This window comes from Ovis aries, chromosome 17 (assembly GCF_016772045.2).
Source record: "Ovis aries strain OAR_USU_Benz2616 breed Rambouillet chromosome 17, ARS-UI_Ramb_v3.0, whole genome shotgun sequence".
NCBI lineage: Eukaryota > Metazoa > Chordata > Mammalia > Artiodactyla > Bovidae > Ovis > Ovis aries.
The window spans coordinates 291904-311595 of record NC_056070.1 but is presented as its reverse complement, the minus strand read 5'-3'; the positions used below and the strand labels follow the sequence as shown (position 1 = coordinate 311595).

The 19692-nt window shown below is 37.7% G+C and overlaps 1 pseudogene; it reads left to right on the top strand.

Annotated features, from left to right (window-relative positions):
- Window positions 1–19692, top strand: part of LOC105605790 (ankyrin repeat domain-containing protein 26-like) — a 60040-nt pseudogene that overhangs the window by 29644 nt on the left and 10704 nt on the right.

Sequence of the window (19692 nt, the reverse complement as noted above, 5' to 3'; positions counted from 1 at the left end):
CTGACTCAATGGACATGAGTTTGGGTAAACTCTAGGAGTTGGTGATGGACAGGGAGGTCTGATGTGCTGCAGTCCATAGGGTCACAAAGAGATAAGACTGAGTGACTAAACTGAACTGAACTGAACTGAGCTAATGGTTGTGATGATCACAATTTACATTTTGCTAGAGATATAGTTATTTTTATTTTTTTGTCCTTTAGACATAATACTAAAGTTAATTTCTTAACATACCACATATTACAGTACTAGAGTATTCTGAATTTGACTGCCTACTTGCCTTTACCAGTGTGTGGTATACTTAAATAAATTTTATGTCACTACTTAGCATCTTTTCACTTCAGTGTGAGGACTTCTTTCAGCATTTCTTATGGAACAGGTCTAGTGGTGAGGAACTCCCTCAGCTCTGTCTTTTCTGGGAAAGTTTTTATTTTTCCTTCATTTCTGAAACATAATTTTTCTGGATAGAGTATTCTTGGTGGGCAGGTTTTTTTTTTTTTTTTTTTTTTTCTCATAGCACTTTGAGTATGTTCGTGGATAGAAGCCAAATTGTTGTTGGTGGCAGGGGAGCTGATGAGGTACTGGTCTTTCAGCCATAATGCTGAAATCATCCCATCATGTGGGTGGTTTAAAAGTAAATTGCCTTGCCGCCCGCCCCTCACCAACCCCAAATATTTCCTTGATTTTTTTCTTTCATGTTATATGTGCCTCATGTCATTTAAAAAGTCACCCAAATTAAGCGTTACTTTTTTTTTTTTTTCTGTTTGACTGTGCTGGTTCTTTGCAGCGGCAGTGCTTCGGCTTCTCATTGTGGTGACTTCTCCTGATGCTGAGCATGGGCTCTAGGGTGCTGGCTTCAGCAGTTGTGCAGCACGGGTTTAGTTGCCCCATGGCATGTGGGATCTTCCTGGACCAGGGATCAAACCAGTGCCCCCTCATTGGCAGGCAGACTCCTAAGTACTGGACCATCAGGGAAATCCCTAAATTAAGCATTATTGTATTTAAAAGCAAAACAGAAAATAAAATATAAATCTAATTATGACTCCCATGGGTAAGAGTCATTGTGTTAGGCAGTGAACTCTAGGTTTCCACTGTAGCCCTTGAGGTTCTTCCCAATGTCTTACCAAAGATGCACCTCCCTGCTTTCTTTCATGTGTTTCATACTTTTCCTTCCAGATTCCTAGTAAACAGCCTAGATGCCACGTGCCTGATCTTTGTGCTCCGTACTCTAGTCTCCAAGTAGAATGATTTTCTCCCTTTTTTCTTCTTTGTAACCTTCTCTCTTCACTTCTTCTGTAAAGCCTTTCTTATTTCACTGATCACTTTCATATTATCAACTCTTACATATCACATCAAATCATAATTGTATATCTGTCTTTGAGGCAAGAATTTGTGTTTTCTTGCATATGGTTGGTACTTAATAACTACTTTGTGAATTAATCAATGATTTAAGATGGGTAAGAGTAGGAATTTTACAAGAATTGCTTTCTTATTCTTTATCAGTTGAATTATTAGAAAACATTGGCTTTTTTGTGGATTTTTTTTTAAAGTAGCGATCCTGGCATGCATAGGAAGGAAGTAAAGAAAAAGGACAATAGCAAGTGGACACCAGAAGAATGTGTGATTGCACCAATATTTGAAAAGACTGATTCACTGACTGGTGGTCTGCTGCATGTTAATGATGACAGCATTTTAAGTGAAGTGGATCAGGATGATGACAGGTAATATCTACAAATTCTTTATTTCTAGAGGAAGAAATAAGCACTGAATACTTCTTCTGGAAATAAAGCAGCATAATATAGTATACAGGCCAAGACAAGAGATTCCTCAACTATAGTGGACAAACACTGCTGAAAGATTAAAGTGAGGACCAGTGCCTTTGGCCAGAAATCGTTTCAGTAAATAGTCTCCTTGAAAGCTGGACTGTAGTGAATACATGTAAACAGCCCTGTAGGGAATATTTGCTGGGACAGGCCATAGAGAACTAGATGGTAACTGAAGAGGAATGTGGAGTTCAAAGGAGGTTCTTGTTTTAAGATGGGAGCTTTTAGAGTATGTATGCTGTTAGAAATGAGCCAGCAGAGGACGTGTTTATTTGGTTTAATCTTGTTTGCATTTCCAATATTAGAAAGCTTATTGATCATATGGCATTATCTTTAAATTATTACAGCAAACTAATTGTACATAATACTACTGTTATATATAGTTTTATGGTAAGGGCTTGTTTGTTGGTTCTGAAGTGTAATATTCCTATGTAATTGCACGTGTGGATGATTAGTTCTGCTAATCCTATCCTACATAGATTTTAAAAAATTATATAATCATGAACTTACAAACACTTAGGCTATACTGAATAGGATTTGATCATTCCTTGATGATTCTAGGTGATAGCAACATCCTGAGTAACTATGATTTTGTAAGGTACTCTGAAATATTACATCATATCAATGTCATAGTTGTTTGCAGATTCTAAGGAAAAGGGAAATTTTTTGTTTATATTCAACAGGAAAAAAAAAAACTTCTAACAATCTTTCACAAATTATTAATTTTGGTTTATAAAGTTCTAAATTAGAAAAAATATGCTTCCCATAGTAAGAGTTTTATTAACATGTATTTTGTGCTCAATAAATGTATATCAGATTCATGAATAAACAGCAGAACGGTTGAATGAATGCCTACTGATAAATTTCTTTACAAAAGCACGTGTTTAGTGAAAGTAGATTTCCAGCATTGCCTACCTCTAAAGTCTTTTTATTTTTTGAGAAACGTGTTAAGATTCAGAAATTATTATTTATAGTTATAACTGGACATGGAATAATAATAAAGATTAATTTGCTATCATATTACTTAAGACTTATTTATTTTATTTTATTTTACTCTTTTTATTTATTTATTTTTTTAATTTTAATTTTTACTTTATTTTACTTTACAATACTGTATTGGTTTTGCCATACATTGACATGAATCTGCCACGGGTGTACATGAGTTCCCAATCCTGAACCGTCCTCCCACCTCCCACCCCATATCATCTCTCTGAAGCATCCTCGTGCACCAGCCCCAAGCATCCTGTATCCTGCATCGAACATAGACTAGCAATTTGTTTCTTACATGATAGTATACATGTTTCAGTGCCATTCTCCCAAATCATCCCACCCTCTCCCTCTCCCTCAGAGTCCAAAAGTCCATTCTATACATCTGTGTCTCTTTTGCTGTCTCACATACAGGGTTATCATTACCATCTTTCTAAATTCCATATATATGTGTTAGTATACTTATTTAAATATTACTTTCTCAGCATATTTTCGAACCACAGTGTTGAAGCCAGATTTCCTGAGTTTGAACTCTGGGTCTGTTGGTGACCTGCTGTGTGGGCTTGGGCAACTTACTCAGCCTTTCTGTGCTCTGTTTCTTCCTATGTAGAGGACCTAATGTGTTACCTATCTCCCAGAATGTTTGTGAGGATTAAAATGCCGTTAAGACATACAAAGTGCTTATAATAATGCATAGCAGTTGCATAGGACGTCCTTGGAAGGCTAATATCATGGTTATTAAAACTGGGTTTCTTTCTTATATGGACTTAAGTAATACTTCCCAGATAGGTTTTATTGCTGCAAAACATATTTCCTATTGATGAAAATAACAACTGCAAAAAATCCTGGTATATTCCCTTCACATAATACAAGTAATATTATGTTGTTCCTTTTCTTTGATCTAAATTAAATGCCTTATTAGTATTACAAATGTATTTTGTTCGTCCTTTAATGTTACTCTTCTTTCTTGTTTTATCCTTTTATAAAACATTACTTACCAATGCAAATGCAAAGATTTTATATAAAAAACAAAGTTTAGGTATTTGTATTTTTAAGTATTTAATATTAACCTGAAAAGAATCCTTTGTTTTTTTAGGCCTGCAAAGAAAACATCTAATGAAAATAACAAGGTACAGTCAAAAAGTTATCTATAAAAAATATTTTCCTAGTAAAAAATACTTTGTAAAAGGAATAGTAGCAAAATATAAAATCTTCCTTTGTTGTAGAGACATATACTTTGCCAACTTAATTTAGAAACATTATTGATAAAATTATCCTTTTGATAAAAAAATCTGTCCTTTTAAAAAGTGTCTGGTTTTGCTTTAATGAAGAGATGATTATCACCTTTGTACAATTAGCATGTTATATAAATATTTTAAGGACATTATGAAATAGTGTTATTTATGTGTAAGTCAAAGAACAAATTAATTCTGTGGATGACCTTGATGACTTAACTTTGTCATCTGAAACAGCTTCCAAGGATGGTGAGTTGCTTTACTATGAGAATTCCATGTTGCTAAGATCAGTGCAAAGAAATAGAGGAAAAAAACAGAATGGGAAAGACTAGAGATCTCTTCAAGAAAATTAGAGATACCAAGGGAACATTTTATGTAAAGATGGGCTCGATAAAGGACAGAAATGGTCTGGACCTAACAGAAGCAGAAGATATTAAGAAGAGGTGGCAAGAATACACAGAAGAACTATACAAAAAAGATCTTCATGACCCAAATAATCATGATGATGTGATCACTCATCTAGAGCCAGACATCTTGCAATGTGAAGTCAAGTGGGCCTTAGAAAGCATCACTACAAACAAAGCTAGTGGAGGTGATGGAATTTCAGTGGAGCTGTTTCAAATCCTGAAAGATGATGTTCTGAAAGTGCTGCACTCAATATGCCAGCAAATTTGGAAAACTCAGCAGTGGCCACACGACTGGAAAAGGTCAGTTTTCATTCCAATTCCAAAGAAAGGCAATGCCAAAGAATGCTCAAACTACTGCACAATTGCACTCATCTCATATGCTAGTAAAGTAATGCTCAAAATTCTCCAAGCCAGACTTCAGCAATACGTGAACTGTGAACTCCCTGACATTCAAGCTGGTTTTAGAAAAGGCAGAGGAACCAGAGATCAAATTGCCAACATCCGATGGATCATGAAAAAGGAAGAGAGTTCCAGAAAAACATCTATTTCTGCTTTATTGACTATGCCAAGGCCTTTGACTGTGTGGATCACAATAAACTGTGGGAAATTCTGAAAGAGATGGGAATACCAGACCACCTAACCTGCCTCTTGAGGAATCTGTATGCAGGTCAGGAAGCAACAGTTAGAACTGGACATGGAACAACAGACTGGTTCCAAATAGGAAAAGGAGTACGTCAAGGCTGTATATTGTCACCCTGCTTATTTAACTTATATGCAGAGTACATCATGAGAAACACTGGACTGAAAGAAACTCAAGCTGGAATCAAGATTGCCAGGAGAAATATCAATAACCTCAGATATGCAGATGACACCACCCTTATGGCAGAGAGTGAAGAGGAGCTAAAAGCCTCTTGATGAAAGTGAAAGAGGAACGTGAAAAAGTTGGCTTAAAGCTCAACATTCAGAAAACGAAGATCATGGCATCCGGTCCCATCACTTCATGGGAAATAGATGGGGAAACAGCGGAAACAGTATCAGACTTTATTTTGGGGGGCTCCAAAATCACTGCAGATGGTGACTGCAGCCATGAAATTAAGACGCTTACTCCTTGGAAGAAAAGTTATGACCAACCTAGATAGCTTATTCAAAAGCAGAGACATTACTTTGCCGACTAAGGTCCGTCTAGTCAAGGCTATGGTTTTTGCAGTGGTCATGTATGTATGTGAGAGTTGTACTGTGTAGAAGGCTGAGCGCCAAGGAATTGATGCTTTTGAACTGTGGTGTTGGAGAAGACTCTTGAGAGTCCCTTGGACTGCAAGGAGATCCAACCAGTCCATTCTGAAGGAGATCAGCCCTGGGATTTCTTAGGAAGGAATGATGCTAAAGCTGAAACTGCAGTACTTTGGCCACCTCATGCGAAGAGCTGACTCATTGGAAAAGATTCTGATGCTGGGAGGGATTGGGGGCAGGAGGAGAAGGGGACGACAGAGGATGAGATGACTGGATGGCATCACGGACTCAGTGGACGTGAGTCTGAGTCAACTCCGGGAGATGGTGATGGACAGGGAGGCCTGGCATACTGTGATTCATGGGGTTGCAAAGAGTTGGACAGGACTGAGTGACTGAACTGAACTGAACTGAATTGAATTGAACAACTTGACACAGGCACAATGCCTGTTTGTGTATGGTGTAGTGTAATACATGTACACCTTGTCTAGTACTGCTCTAGAGCCAGGGATATGTTACAGTGCTCTGCATCTCAGAAGTAGGTTCTGTATTAAAAGAACATCAACATGAGTGTATACTCTGTGCCACAGGTCTATGATCATTCTCACTCACTGTACCTTCTGTTGCCTCTTCTTTCCTGTGCCTTCACCCAAGGTCAAGTTAGCATCACTTTCCTCGTCGAATAACTGAAATAATCTCAGGACTTCTTTCCCTGCCATTCTACCTCCCGGAACCTCAGTCCCCACAGCAGCTATAATTATTATCTATTTTTAAAAGTTCAGATCTCATCATGTTATCCCTTGCTTGAAGCCCAACTGTTACTTCTCTTTGCTTCATGGTTAAAGGTCACAGTTGTCTAGCTTTATCTTGTTTTATTTTTTACCTTTCTTTCCACATGAATTTTAGCATCAGCATGTCAATTTCCTAAAATTGGTCTTACATTTTCATTTTCATTCAGTTCAAAATACTTTGTAATTCTTCTTTTCATTACCTCTTTGATCCAAGGGTTATTTAGATCCATGTGATTTAGTTTCCAAATATTGAGAGTTTTCCAGAGATCCTTCTGTGCTCTTGCTTCTTATGATTTGTTAGGTGTATCCAGAGGGACCCTGGGGCTAAGGCTGTTATTTACTGTCTTGGAGGGAAGACCTTGCTGACTACCCTGTTCATTCTGCTGGTACCTAGGAGTTTTTCCAGCCTGGCTCATGAGAATAGATAGAATTCCTGGGACTGAGTGGGCATCAGTCACAGGTTCCTATAGTCTTTTCGGATAGTTTCTCCCTGGTCTCAGGTGGTTTCTCCCAGATGGGCTGTATTCGTTCCTCTGCTGAATACCCGAGGGGCTCCTCCTCACATCTCCAGGGTCCTTTTTCTCTCTGTTCCACTCTCTCCTCTCTGTGGTTCTGATCTGTGATCTCTGCCCACTTTGGTTTCACCAGACTGTCAGCTTTATCACCTCCTTTCAGCGAGTCTGGCTGACTCAGCTTCCATTCCTTCTCCCCGTGTCGGAGCCTGGAAATTCTCTCAAGGCAGTGATTTGGGGCGTTCCTTAGGCTAACCTCGTGTGTTTCCAGGATCATTGTCTCTCATTCCTTGAAGTCCTTTGCCATGATAATCATTGTTTAATGTATTTTGTCGGTGTCGTTTTTGCTCGCTCCACTCAGGAAGGTAAATCAGTAGCTGTTCATTCCGTCTTGGTTAAAAACATAATGGCAGCTGGAGACTGTCCATGGGGTTGTTCCTCCTTCTCTACTTACTACTTCCTGCTCATCCTTCATTTCTCAGTGTGACACCTCTTCCCCAGGGAAATCTTTACTGGACCCAGTCTATGTCAAGTTCTGTTATGTGATCATAGAACTCTCTTTTCTTAGAGTATCCTTCTGAGTTCATATTATTTTATTTATCTTTCTCTTCTACTAGACTTCAAGCTAAACAAGAGCCAGAGGAGTCTGTTTCATCTGCAGAGCTTAGAATAATGTCTTCCCATTATAGACACTTAATATTTGTTCAATGCATGGATGTGTGAACATGAAAGGCAGTCCTTTATACTCAAAAATTACTCACATGAACTTTTTTTTTCTTTTTAATCTTTGTTTTCTTCATCATGCAGATTCTGTTAGCTTATTGAAAATCTGGGATGTGATTCTTTCGTATGACGGATTAGTAGAACTTAAAAAAAAGCCACTGTGAATTGCTTAGAGGAAAGATTAAAAAATGGAAAGTAAGGTTCGTGGGCTACAGAAAGAGCTGTCAGAAACCAAAGAAGTAAAATCACAGTTAGAGCATCAGAAAGTGGAGTGGGAACGAGAGCTCGGCAGCTTGAGGTACTGTACACCTGGCTTTTAAAGAAATATTTGAACTATTGTTTCCTTTAATACTGCAGCGATGTAGACGTGTTATAAGGACTAGCTTATCCTCTAGGATTTTACAGAGGAGAAATTGTTATAGTATTGTGGAGTGTGAAGTTCTTGGAAATAATATAGCAGGTTCTTAACAGTGAATGCGTCTAATAACTTAATGTATGTTTTTCCAAATCATCATTTTCATGACCATACAGAAGTCCACCATAATGGAAACCTTATTAATTATTTAGCACATTGACTTTCAGTTGTTTTTCACTTTTCTGTTTTATATTTAATACTACAAGAAACATTTTTTCCTATAAATTCATTTCTACCTTTCTCATTATTTTGAATACAGTTTCTTTAATAATATCGTATTATTTGGTCAAAGTATAAGAACTTAAAAAAGATCTTTGATCTATATTTGACGTTTATATTCCTTTACATTCCCATGCACAGATGTATACAGTAGTCCTTTTTCTCAAGACAGAAAACAAAAATGGATGCAATTTTATTCTTAACCCTCATGTGTGTGGACCGTGTGTGGTCCACCATCGACTGCACGTAAAAACTCTGAGGATTATTAAGTGTTTTTCATTATATTTCCCCCCATTTTACTATTTGAAACATTATGTAGAGGGAATGAAAGTGATTGTAGCAGTGGATAATCTCATGATTTTCTAAGAAGAGCTGTATAAATTTTGCAGATTCACCTTAAAGCAAGAAGAAGAGCAGAGAAGAAATGCTGATATGTTGTATGAAAAAATTAGGGAGTAGTTAAGAAAAAAAGACCAATATAGTAAAGAAGTTCAAATGAAACAGCAACTTGAACTCACTCTCAGAGCACTAGAAATGGAACTGAAGACTGTGAGAAATGATCTGAATCAGGTAGAGCAATCTTTGGTGAAATTTTCAATTTTCTGAGACTATCTCATCAATATTATGTATAGCATCCCTTTAATTTAATATGTATTTTTAGGTTTAGAACAAAATTGTTATCTTAAGTATGAACTGTGACATTTAGAGCTTAAGTTATTAATTTCTTGCCATTCTTGGCTTCTCATAGATGGTCTGTGTATGTTTTCTGAGTGGAGGAATGGACATAAATCCAGCTTAATCATTAACGTAATGGTTAGCATTTTTGATACATTAGGCAAAGTAGTATTCTTAATTCCAATCCATGTATTAATTTTGATTTTTTAATGTAAAAATACAGGCTAACTTGCGTTGACAGTGCGAAGAAACTAATTAAGTGCTTTGTAAAGAAATTTTCCTTCACAGTACCATGTCTGCCTATATTTTTGCTCTGTGATAAATTTAGCAGGCATTTAAATTAAGATCTGAGTTATTCATGTGGGAATAAGGCTACTTCATTTAAACAGTATTTTTTTTATTTTAAATTCTTCTCCTAAGCTTTTAATTTTTTTTTTTAATGGTATAGGCCCAAAAGTTCATATAATGTCTCTCCAGGTTATAGAAGATCGAAATGACACTCAGAAGCAGCTTTGTCGAGAACAGAATGGCAGAATGTTACAGGATGGAATTCTGGCCAATCACCTTGCCAAACAAAAAGAGACAGAAACGGCTACTAAGGAAATGAACTCTGAGGTATTTTCTGTAGTCATTTTAAAATATGTGTATATGTCTCTGTGTATGTGTATATTTTAAAAACCAACACTATACATCATAGAAAATGTAGAGAATTTTGAAAGCCTATATATCTATGTTTTGAGGAGGGAAACATTTTCCATCTGTTGGGTAAAGTAATATTTGTCATTCAGATCCGTTTGTCTGCTGCAGATAGGGAGTGACACACGATGGCCTCATCCAAGGAGAGGCCTTTAGTACTTTCCATAGGAATCGATCTCAAAGTTTTTGCAATTGTCTTGGAAGAGCCGGCGCCCTGATTGAGGTTTAGGCGAGGAAGAGCGTGTGTGGTCTAGCATCGACTAAGTCCCGACCAAGTCCCTCTGCTTTGGAGTGAACGTGTTGGTCACTCCACGCACGTCATCACTTTCAGTGTCTGAATCAGAGTCCGTTTTTGGCTCCACTGTCATTTCTTTAACCAATACCCTATCAACGACCTTTTCACATCATTTACAGGTTTTCGATTTGTAAAAACTGTGCCATCATTTGTTAAAACACTTTTGAACAGCTTAAAAAGTTGTTTCTATAGAACAAACTTATAAAAGTCCCCCCTCCCCCTCTAAAGAAAACAAATTTTGCTACTGACAGTAGATATTCTGGTTGTTGGTGGTGATGTCATTTCCTCGAAAGATCACTAGGTTAATCACTTCCCTGATGGCAAGGAGGAGTCTATAGGCAGTTCTGAGGCCACATTTTGGATGTCATTCTTCTACTTGTGAGAAGATGAGCGCTCTGCTCTGTGTGTCCTGTTTCAGTACAGGGAATTTTGAAAACAGTGATAGACATGCCATAATATATATTAGAGATGATTATTGTGTTTTTCATTGTATTTCCCCCATGTTACTATTTTAAACATTATGAAGAGATAATGAAAGTTATTGCTGTCAACCCATCTAGCAGCTAGGAAAGATACACAGGACAGAAGCCAACAAGGATGGTAGAGGGGGGAGCCCCCAACTGCAGTATCCGTCTGTCCCCATGCCACTGAATAGCCCGCTATGGGACTAGCTAACCTTGGTTAAGGCAATTAAGTATTTTGTTACTTATAGCCCAAACCGAGATAACAGAGAAGCTAAATTAAACAAAACCTGAGATAATCTTGGTAAGATAACTAAAACGACAGCAGGTATTTTGGGTTAGCTTATGAATCTTTTTTTGAAAAAGAGTATGCCTTTCATTATATTCACAATTTTTTAACTTCAAATTTCAAAACCCAAAATTGTTTTAAGAGAACCAGAAGCAATGGGAAAACATAATAAATTCCTTTGTAATTAAAAAAAAAAGAAAGTTATTGCTGTAGCAAATAATCTCATGATTTTCTAAGAAGAGCTCTCTACATTTTACCTTATTTACCATTAGTGTGTGTATCATGAGTGAAATAAGAGGCTTACTTTGTATGTTTGTACTAGAGAAGTAACTGTGGTTTGATGTAAGAGGACTACTAGAGTCAGAAGACCTGGTGAAAAGCCTGCAGCTTATTTATATTTTTAACTTCTTCCTTTCCAGAATTATAGCTAATGAGTTAATTGATGTTTGTAGAAGTGCTTAGTACAGTTATCAATAGGGATAATTCTTCTAATTGACTGTTAAAATGTTAGAAATATAGCATAGTCTCAAAAAAGTTTTTTTGTGAAATTTAGTCTGTTTAAATGTATACAGAGCTAAGGCTCTTACTGTGAGGTAACTGTATAGGTTAGGTATCAGATGCAGTGTTTTTAAAGCTAGCAAGTAGTGCTGTTTATTGAATTATAGTTGATTTACAGTATTGTGTTGTTTCAGGTATTCAGCACAGTCATTCAGCAATATATGTATATGTGTGTGTGTGTATATATATGTATATATGTGTATATATATATATAGGGCTTCCTTGCTGGCTCATACAGTAAAGAATCCGCCTGCAATACAGGAGACCTGGGCTTGATCCTTGGGTTGGGAAAGTCCCCTGGAGAAGGAAATGACTACCCACTCCAGTATTCTTGCCTGGAGAATTCCATGGGCAGAGGAGTCTGATGGGCTACAGTCCATGGGGGTTAAAAAGAGTCAGACATGACTGAGTGACTAACACACATACACACACACACACACACACACACACACACACATTCCTCTTCAGATTTTTCTTGTAGAATATTAAGTGTAGTTCTTTATGTTGATCCTTGTTGGTTATTTTATATATCAGTTCAGTTTCAGTTCAGTTGTGTCTGACTCTTTGCGACCCCATGGATTGCAGCATGCCAGGCCTCTCTGTCCATCACCAACTCCTGGAGTTGACTCAAACCATGTCCATTGAGTTGGTGATGCCATCCAACCATCTCATCCTCTGTCGTCCCCTTTTCCTCTTGCCTCCAGTCTTTCCCAGCATCAGGGTCTTTTCAAATGAGTCAGTTCTTCCCATCAGGTGGCCAAACTATTGGAGTTTCAGCTTTACCACCAGTCCTTCCAATGAACATTCAGGACTGATTTCCTTTAAGATGGACTTGTTGGCTCTCCTTGCAGTCCAAGGGACTCTCAATAGTCTTCTCCAACACTACAGTTCAAAAGTATCAATTCATATATTTCATATATACTCGTGTGTATATATTAATCCCAACATCCTAATTTCTCCCTTCCCATACCTCCCTTTCACCTATGGTGACCATAAGTTTGTTTTCTATGTCTGTGAAGCTTTCTGTTTTGTAAATAAGTTCATTTTTAGATTCTACATGTAAGCAGTATGATATAATACTTGTCTTTGTCTGACTTACTTCACTTAGTGTAATAATGTCTAGGTCCAACATCCCTGTTGCTACAAATAGCATTTCATTTTTATATGGCATAGCAGTATTCCATTGACCCACTCCAGTGTTCTTGCCTGGAGAATCCTAGGGACGGGGAGCCTGGTGGGCTGCCATCTATGGGGTCACACAGAGTCGGACACGACTGAAGTGACTTAGCAGCAGCAGTAGTAGCAGTATTCCATTGTACAAATATACCATGTCAGATGCAATTTTTAAGTGTAGTCTGATCTATACATCTTTTGTTTAAGCCTTCCCAAGTTTGTTGTAATTCAAAGTAAAGCCTTTCCAGTTCTGAGCTTCTTGAAAAGTCTCTTGGGGTTTCTTTTGTACTTTCATGGATTTGTTGTCTTCAGTTAAATTTTTGAACTTTTGGGTATTTCTGCTTGTATAAAGTCTGAGATTTGTATCGAACCTTATTTTTCCCATTTGGAGACACACTTGGTGCAGTCTTTTCATTGTATAAACATAGAGGTTAGTTTTTCATTTGAGAGGAAATCATGGAATGTCACTGTATTGAGTACTAGCTAAAAGTCTCCTTTGTTTCACTTAGGTTTCTGATAGTTGTGAAGAAGCAAAGGACCTGTTGTGCAAAAACCACGTGCTGCAGGATGAACTTGCCATGCCAAGACTGGAGATAGATGCAGTGAAAAATCAGCACCGGGGAAAAGGAAAAGAAATATTTGATGACATTGAAATTATAAAAGGAAAGAATGATATCTTCAAAAGGCAATAAAACTGAATGAAGAATCATCAACAAAGACTATATCCCAATATATTGAGCGAGCTTAATGCTCTGACAGCTGAGAATACAATGCTAAACTCTAAGCTGGAGAAGGAAAAAGAAAGCAAACGAAGACTGGAAATGGAAGTGGAATCCTACCGTTCTAGACTGGCTGCTGCCTCAGACAATCATGATCAAAGTCAGACATCAAAAAGAGACCTGGAATTTGCCTTCCAGAGAGCAAGAGATGAGTGGTTACACTTGCAAGACAAAATGAAGACCGATGTGGCTAACCTGAAAGATAACAAGGAGATGCTTTCCCAGCAATTTTCTAGAGTGGAAAGTAAGTTCATTAACCTAGAAATTAAGCTGCATCACACGAGATTCTCTCAGAGAAAAGATTTTGATATTAGAACCTGTCCAGAGAGACCTAAGCCAAACAGAGTGTCAAAAGCAGGAAATTGAACTCACGTATCAGAATGAACAAGGCAAAGTGAATAAATATATTGGAAAGCAGGAATCCTTAGAGGAGAGATTATCTCGACTCCAGAGTGAAAATATGTTGCTCTGACAGCAACTGGACGATGCACAAAACCGAGCTGACAGTAAAGAGAAGACGGTCATTAGCGTCCAAGACCAGTTTCAGCAGATCGTGAGAAAACTTAAGGCCAAACGTGAGAAACAAGGTCTGATGCTGGAGGAAAGAAACAAGGAGTTAATCAAGGAGTGTATTCATTTAAAAGAGAGAATGTGTCAGTATGAAAATGAGAAAGCAGAAAGAGACGTGAGTATCCAGAAGAAGAAATTCTCAGACTTCCTGAAAGAAAGTTCACAGTGATTCTTGATTCTGGCTAAATGTTGAATCTAGTTGAACATAAAAAATACGTAGGCTGTGAATCTATGGTCTCTACACCAGCCTAAAAGCACACCTTGCATCCAGCAAATAAAAATTAGACCCAAGAGATGCTTTACTTTGAGTAGAGACATCATATTGCTTATGAAATGTTAAGAGATTCAGTTCTAAATTATTAATATAGATAGTATTAGTAACTTACTCTTTTAGGATAAGAATTTTAATCTTTATGTTACCACATTTCAGTATCATGATGAAGCAGAGAAATGAAATGCTCAAACCTAAAATGAATATTTCAAAATTAAGTTTCAGTTACATGGATTACCTTGACAGTCAATTCCAGATTTCCCAGATGCTATATTTTATATATTGTACTTTGGCTTCAGTAGCTTGTCATACCTTTTTGACATATTTGTTGGTATAATTTTAATTTTATTTATATCAATTTGAATTAACTTGGGAAAATTTCAGCCTTGAATCATTTTTTATTATGGCCTCTCAACACTTTAAAGGCATCTATTTGTCATTGAATCATAATTTGGGACTCGAGTGGTGAGCTTTAGCCAAACTATTCCTGATTTAATCTTCCCACTGCTATTTATGTTATTTACTTAGAACATTTTTACAGTTTGCTCATAATTCTCATTTTAAGGATCAATTAGTATCATTTGAATACAAGTTTGTCCACTAAAAATGAAGGATGGCAGGATTCATGAGCAGCAGGAATAGAGTGAATCAGGGAGAGGGTTGTAGGGGCTGCGGTCTGGAGGCAGGTGGAGGTTAGGATATCGAGGCTCCTTGAAGGCGATGGGAGCAACCGTATTTCTTAAATTTCATTTTTCTTTTATATTGGAATATGGCTGATTTACAATTTTGTGTTAGTTTCAGATGTATAGGAAATTGATTCAGTTATTCCCACACATATATCCATTCTTTTTCAGTTCCTTTTCCCAGGTAGGTGACTACAGAATATTGAGTAGAGTTCCCTGTGCTCTCCAGTAGGTCCTTACAGTTAGCCAAGGGCAAAGGTGGGGAGGAGGGATAAATTAGGAGTTTGGGATTAATATAGACATACTCAGTTCAGTTCATTTCAGTCACTCAGTCATGTCCGACTCTTTGTGACCCCATGAATCGCAGCACGCCATGCCTCCCTGTCCATCACCAACTCCCGGAGTTCACTCGGACTCACATCCATCGAGTCAGTGATGCCATCCAACCATCTCATCCTCTGTCGTCCCCTTCTCCTCCTGCCCCCAATCCCTCCCAGCATCAGAGTCTTTTCCAATGAGTCAACTCTTCGCATGAGGTGGCCAAAGTACTGGAGTAAGCAACAAGGGAATAGCTTCATTTTTCTGCTGAGGTAGGAATCTATTGGAAAGATCTGAGCACTGGTTGGAATATGTGAAGATCTCTGAGTTAATGAAAGCTTCTAATAAAGAAGGAAAGGAAAATGTTTCCACAGTGTGGAATTTTCCATCACTTTTCCCACCTACACACTCATTTCTGGACATGAGGTGGTGAAGCTGTGCAGATTTATTGGGAGGGGCAGGGCATGGACAGTGGGGCCGCATCTTTCGTCTGAGTAACTTAATATCAGGAAGGCTGGAGGGCGGTCCCTTCTGTGTCTGTAACCAAACTCAGTGAGGAGGAAAAAGAAGGTGAGTTGCTATCTGTGGTGATAATTTTCAAAGTACATATGTTGGAGTTATCTATTATTAACATAATGTAATAGTAAAGTGATTTGATAAATTCAGTGACAGAGCATCTTATTAGGCAGTTGTGAGACAACTTCAACAAGAACTGGCTGATACCCTCAGAAAGCAGTCTATATCAGAGGCGTCACTGGAGGTCTTGTCACGTTATCGTGCCAACTTAGAAGTTGAGGCACAGGATTTAAAGAAGAACTTCTGTCAACTCACAAGTCAGGTATGTATGAAAGTGAATGTGTTGACTGTTTATATGTAGGATAAAGTGTTTTAGGACACTCGTTTTCATGGACAGCTTTCTTTTGTATTTTCATTGCAAGTAATTTACTACAATTTTATTATCTTTATAATGCACTCATTTCTAAAACTTGACTTTCATTCTGCCATTTGCATTATATATATTTTTTCTTATATTATTTACCCTTAGGAAAGTTAAGAATTGTGCAGCATTCTTCACAGAAGTTGAGAGACTGTTTCTTTGAAACAATACTATTTTGGTGTGATACCTGTATTGCCGTGATAAGGCAAGCCAGATAAAATCAGAGACTGTTTAATGGAATGTTTCAGGAAATTATCATTTTTCATCTTCACTTATGTCAGTGACTGTGGAGTTATATATATATTTGTTTCATAGATTTCAGAATAACTTATGCAGAAAGGGTATTATACAAGTTAGTTGAAGTTAAGCAAAGCCTTCTTTTCATTTTAGATATACTATAAAAGCCTGGAAGTACTCAGATGGTGTATAGTATGTACATCCAAAATAGAGAATTAAGATTATTTAGACCCTGCCATTGGATTTTTTTAAAAGCTATTGAAATATAATTCATGTATCATATAATTCACCCACTGAAAATGTGTAGTTCACTATTTCTTAGTGTAGAAAGGTGTCACCTGTGACCAATTTTAGAGCCTTTCCATCACCCCAAAAGGAAACCCCATATCCCTTAGCTGCCCCTCATGGCCCCCCATCTCCCTCAGCCCCAGGCAAACACCAGTGTAGTATCTGTCTCGGGCTTTCATATAAATGGAATCACACAGTGTGTGCTCCTTTGTGATGAGCTTTTCTCATTTGGTGTCATGTTTTTGAGTTTCATCCATGTTATAGCACGTTATCAGTTCTTCTATTTCTGTTAATTGTCAAACAATAAACAGTATGTGGCTAAGCCATTTATCCATTCACCAGTTGATGAAGCTTTGGGCTGTTTCCACTTTGAGGCTATTAATAATGCTGCGGTGAACACTGATTTACAAGTTTCTGTGTGGACACGCTTTTCTTTTCCTGTGGTTGGATTTTATCCTCAGAGTTAACTGGCTGATTTCACCTTTTCTTGGCCTTTGCTCAGACTGTCCTTTTGGTGTTCACAGTTTTGTTTTCTCTTGGGTAGTCCTCCATTTATTCAGACCTGGTGCCCAGTCTCTTATCCATGGAGCTTTTCTGACGGTCCAGTTCTCATTAAGCCTTTTCTCTTCAGCCGTTCTCATCTAGTCTGTGAAGAATATTTTAGCCCTTAATTTTATATTGTCCTTTTTTTCATGAGGGAGGATCTTGTCTACAAGATCCATTGGTTTACCAGGGAATACTTATTGATATGCACAATACTTGTCTGCATAAATGGAAAATATTTTAGCTTAACTGTTATTAGGACACAACTAAGTACTTTTTACCATATCAATAATTTCTTCTTGGAGATACTGGTATAGTAAAACTTTTATTAAGAAACTAAATTCTAATAGTCTAATAGAATAGAATTGTTCAATTAAACGCTCATTTTTTCCCCCTGACTCTGGAATAAAAATGTAAAATTTTCTTCTTTCATTATGCAGCCAGAAGTGGAATTTATGGATTTCTAGCCTTTCACCAACTGTGAGGTTCTGGAGTTGGCTTCTCTGATATCCATAGCTTGTAACCTTAATTTTCTCATCTGAGTACTTGCTAGACAATAACAGTTCCTGGGAATGAACTGATTCAGAAAACTTTGATTTAGCAGTAGGGTAATATTTCCATGGCAGTGACTTCACCCTTCCTCTGATGGTCATGTAAGTTCTGTACCACTCCATCCAGGAGGTGCTATTTGCATATTAACCCATGGTCATTGTCCACTGTATAGTACAGAGAGGAAGTAAGTTATAAATTATTATAAGTGGAGAACACTGCTAGTTGGTTAGTGGAGTCAGTGAACATTCTTGAAGTACTGGATGCATATGTTCTGGGCCTCGTGCTCACCCTTACTGCCATTTGCAATGGTATGGAGAGTGATTTCAGTGTGACTTGTGTTGAAGACGATTTCTGTTGGCATGACATCTGCCTGATATATCAAATTGTTTTGCAGATAAAATACAGAGACCGTAATAATGCCAATTACAAACAGTTCTTATTCTATGCCACTTCCTCTTCTAAATAGTTTATGTATGTGGTTAGTCACTCAGTCGTGTCGAATTCTTTGTGACCTCATGAACAGTAGCACACCAGACTCCTCTGTCCAAGGGATTTTCCAGCCAAAAATACCGGAGCGGGTTTCCTTCTGGCAATACTGGAGCCATATGCTTCTCTAAAGTACGTTATGTAAACTCCACAATATAATCTTCCAAAAATCCCACTGAGGTTGATGCTACCATTATCTCCATTTTATGGATGGAGAAACTGAGATACAGAAAGGTTAAGTGATTTGTTCTAGACACGCAGCTCAGATCCGATGGAACTGTGACAGAGGCCCATGCATTCTGGCTCCTGTGTAGCTACTGCCTCTCACACTAGGTTGTCACCAACAGCAGTGTTAGCTCTCATAACTACTGGAAGATCTGTGGTCATTTACATATGTGAATATTTAAAGTGATGGCCTATGTGGAGCCTGGATAAAAAAATATATATATATTTGTTTACCATAAGGTAGTTTTCTGTCTTTCCCCATCTGAGTAGTTTATAAATTTGTGTGTTTATTTGAGAAAATCTGATTTAAAGCATGGATGATGTTGTGTTTGAGTGCTGGAGGAGAGGTCAGTAACCTGTAGAGGGCAGACAGGAAATATTTTCACTTTGTGGACTGTAAGGTGTCTGTTGTAACAACTCATCTCTGCTGCATGGCAGGAAAGCAGCTGTTAACAATATGCAGACAAAAGAGACAAAAACCAATGATGGCGGACTTACTAGGTTATTAGTAGTTAAACAGTTGTTTTTTCTTTCTTTTCTTTTTTTTTTTAGTTGCAAGAAACACAGGATCAACTTACAGAGGCTGTGAGACGTGCTGAGAAAACACAGGATCACGTCCAAAAGTACGATTTAAAGCAGCGTAGAAAATAAGTATAAAGCAGATAAACAGTATAATATGAGAATAGATCAACAGTGATAATAAACATATTATCATGAAGCTGTGTAACATTTCAGCTTTGAGCTTTTTTGAGATGCATAATTTCCCCCCATTATTTCCATATTTTGCACATTATCCACAAGTAAAAAGTGAAAGCTTTAATCGCTCAGTCATGTCTGACTCTTTGCAACCCCATGGGCTCTAGCCTTCCAGGCTCCTTTGTCCATGGAATTCTCCAGGCAAGAATCCTGGAGTGGGTTGCCATTCCCTTCTCCAGGGGATCTTCCTGACACAGGGATCGAACCTGGGTCTCCTGCGTTGCCAGCAGATTCTTTACCATCTGAGCCACCAGGGAAGGTGATTAGTCACAAACAGAAAAACAGTACAGTTGCCAAATCATCTACTTTGCAAAATTCTAAGAACCTATGTAATTGAACCTGCAGATATTTGTTCAAAAACAGTGTGATATTTTAAAAATCTATGTGTGAAGGAATGCCGTGACAGTCCAAGGGTTAAAACTATGCCTTCCAAGGCAGAGGGTATGGGTTTGATCCCTGGTTGGGGAGCCAGGACCCCACGTGCCTCACAGCCAAAAAACCAAAACATAATATGCAGTCAATTCAATAAAGACTTTAAAAATGGTCTATGCCCAAGAAAAATCT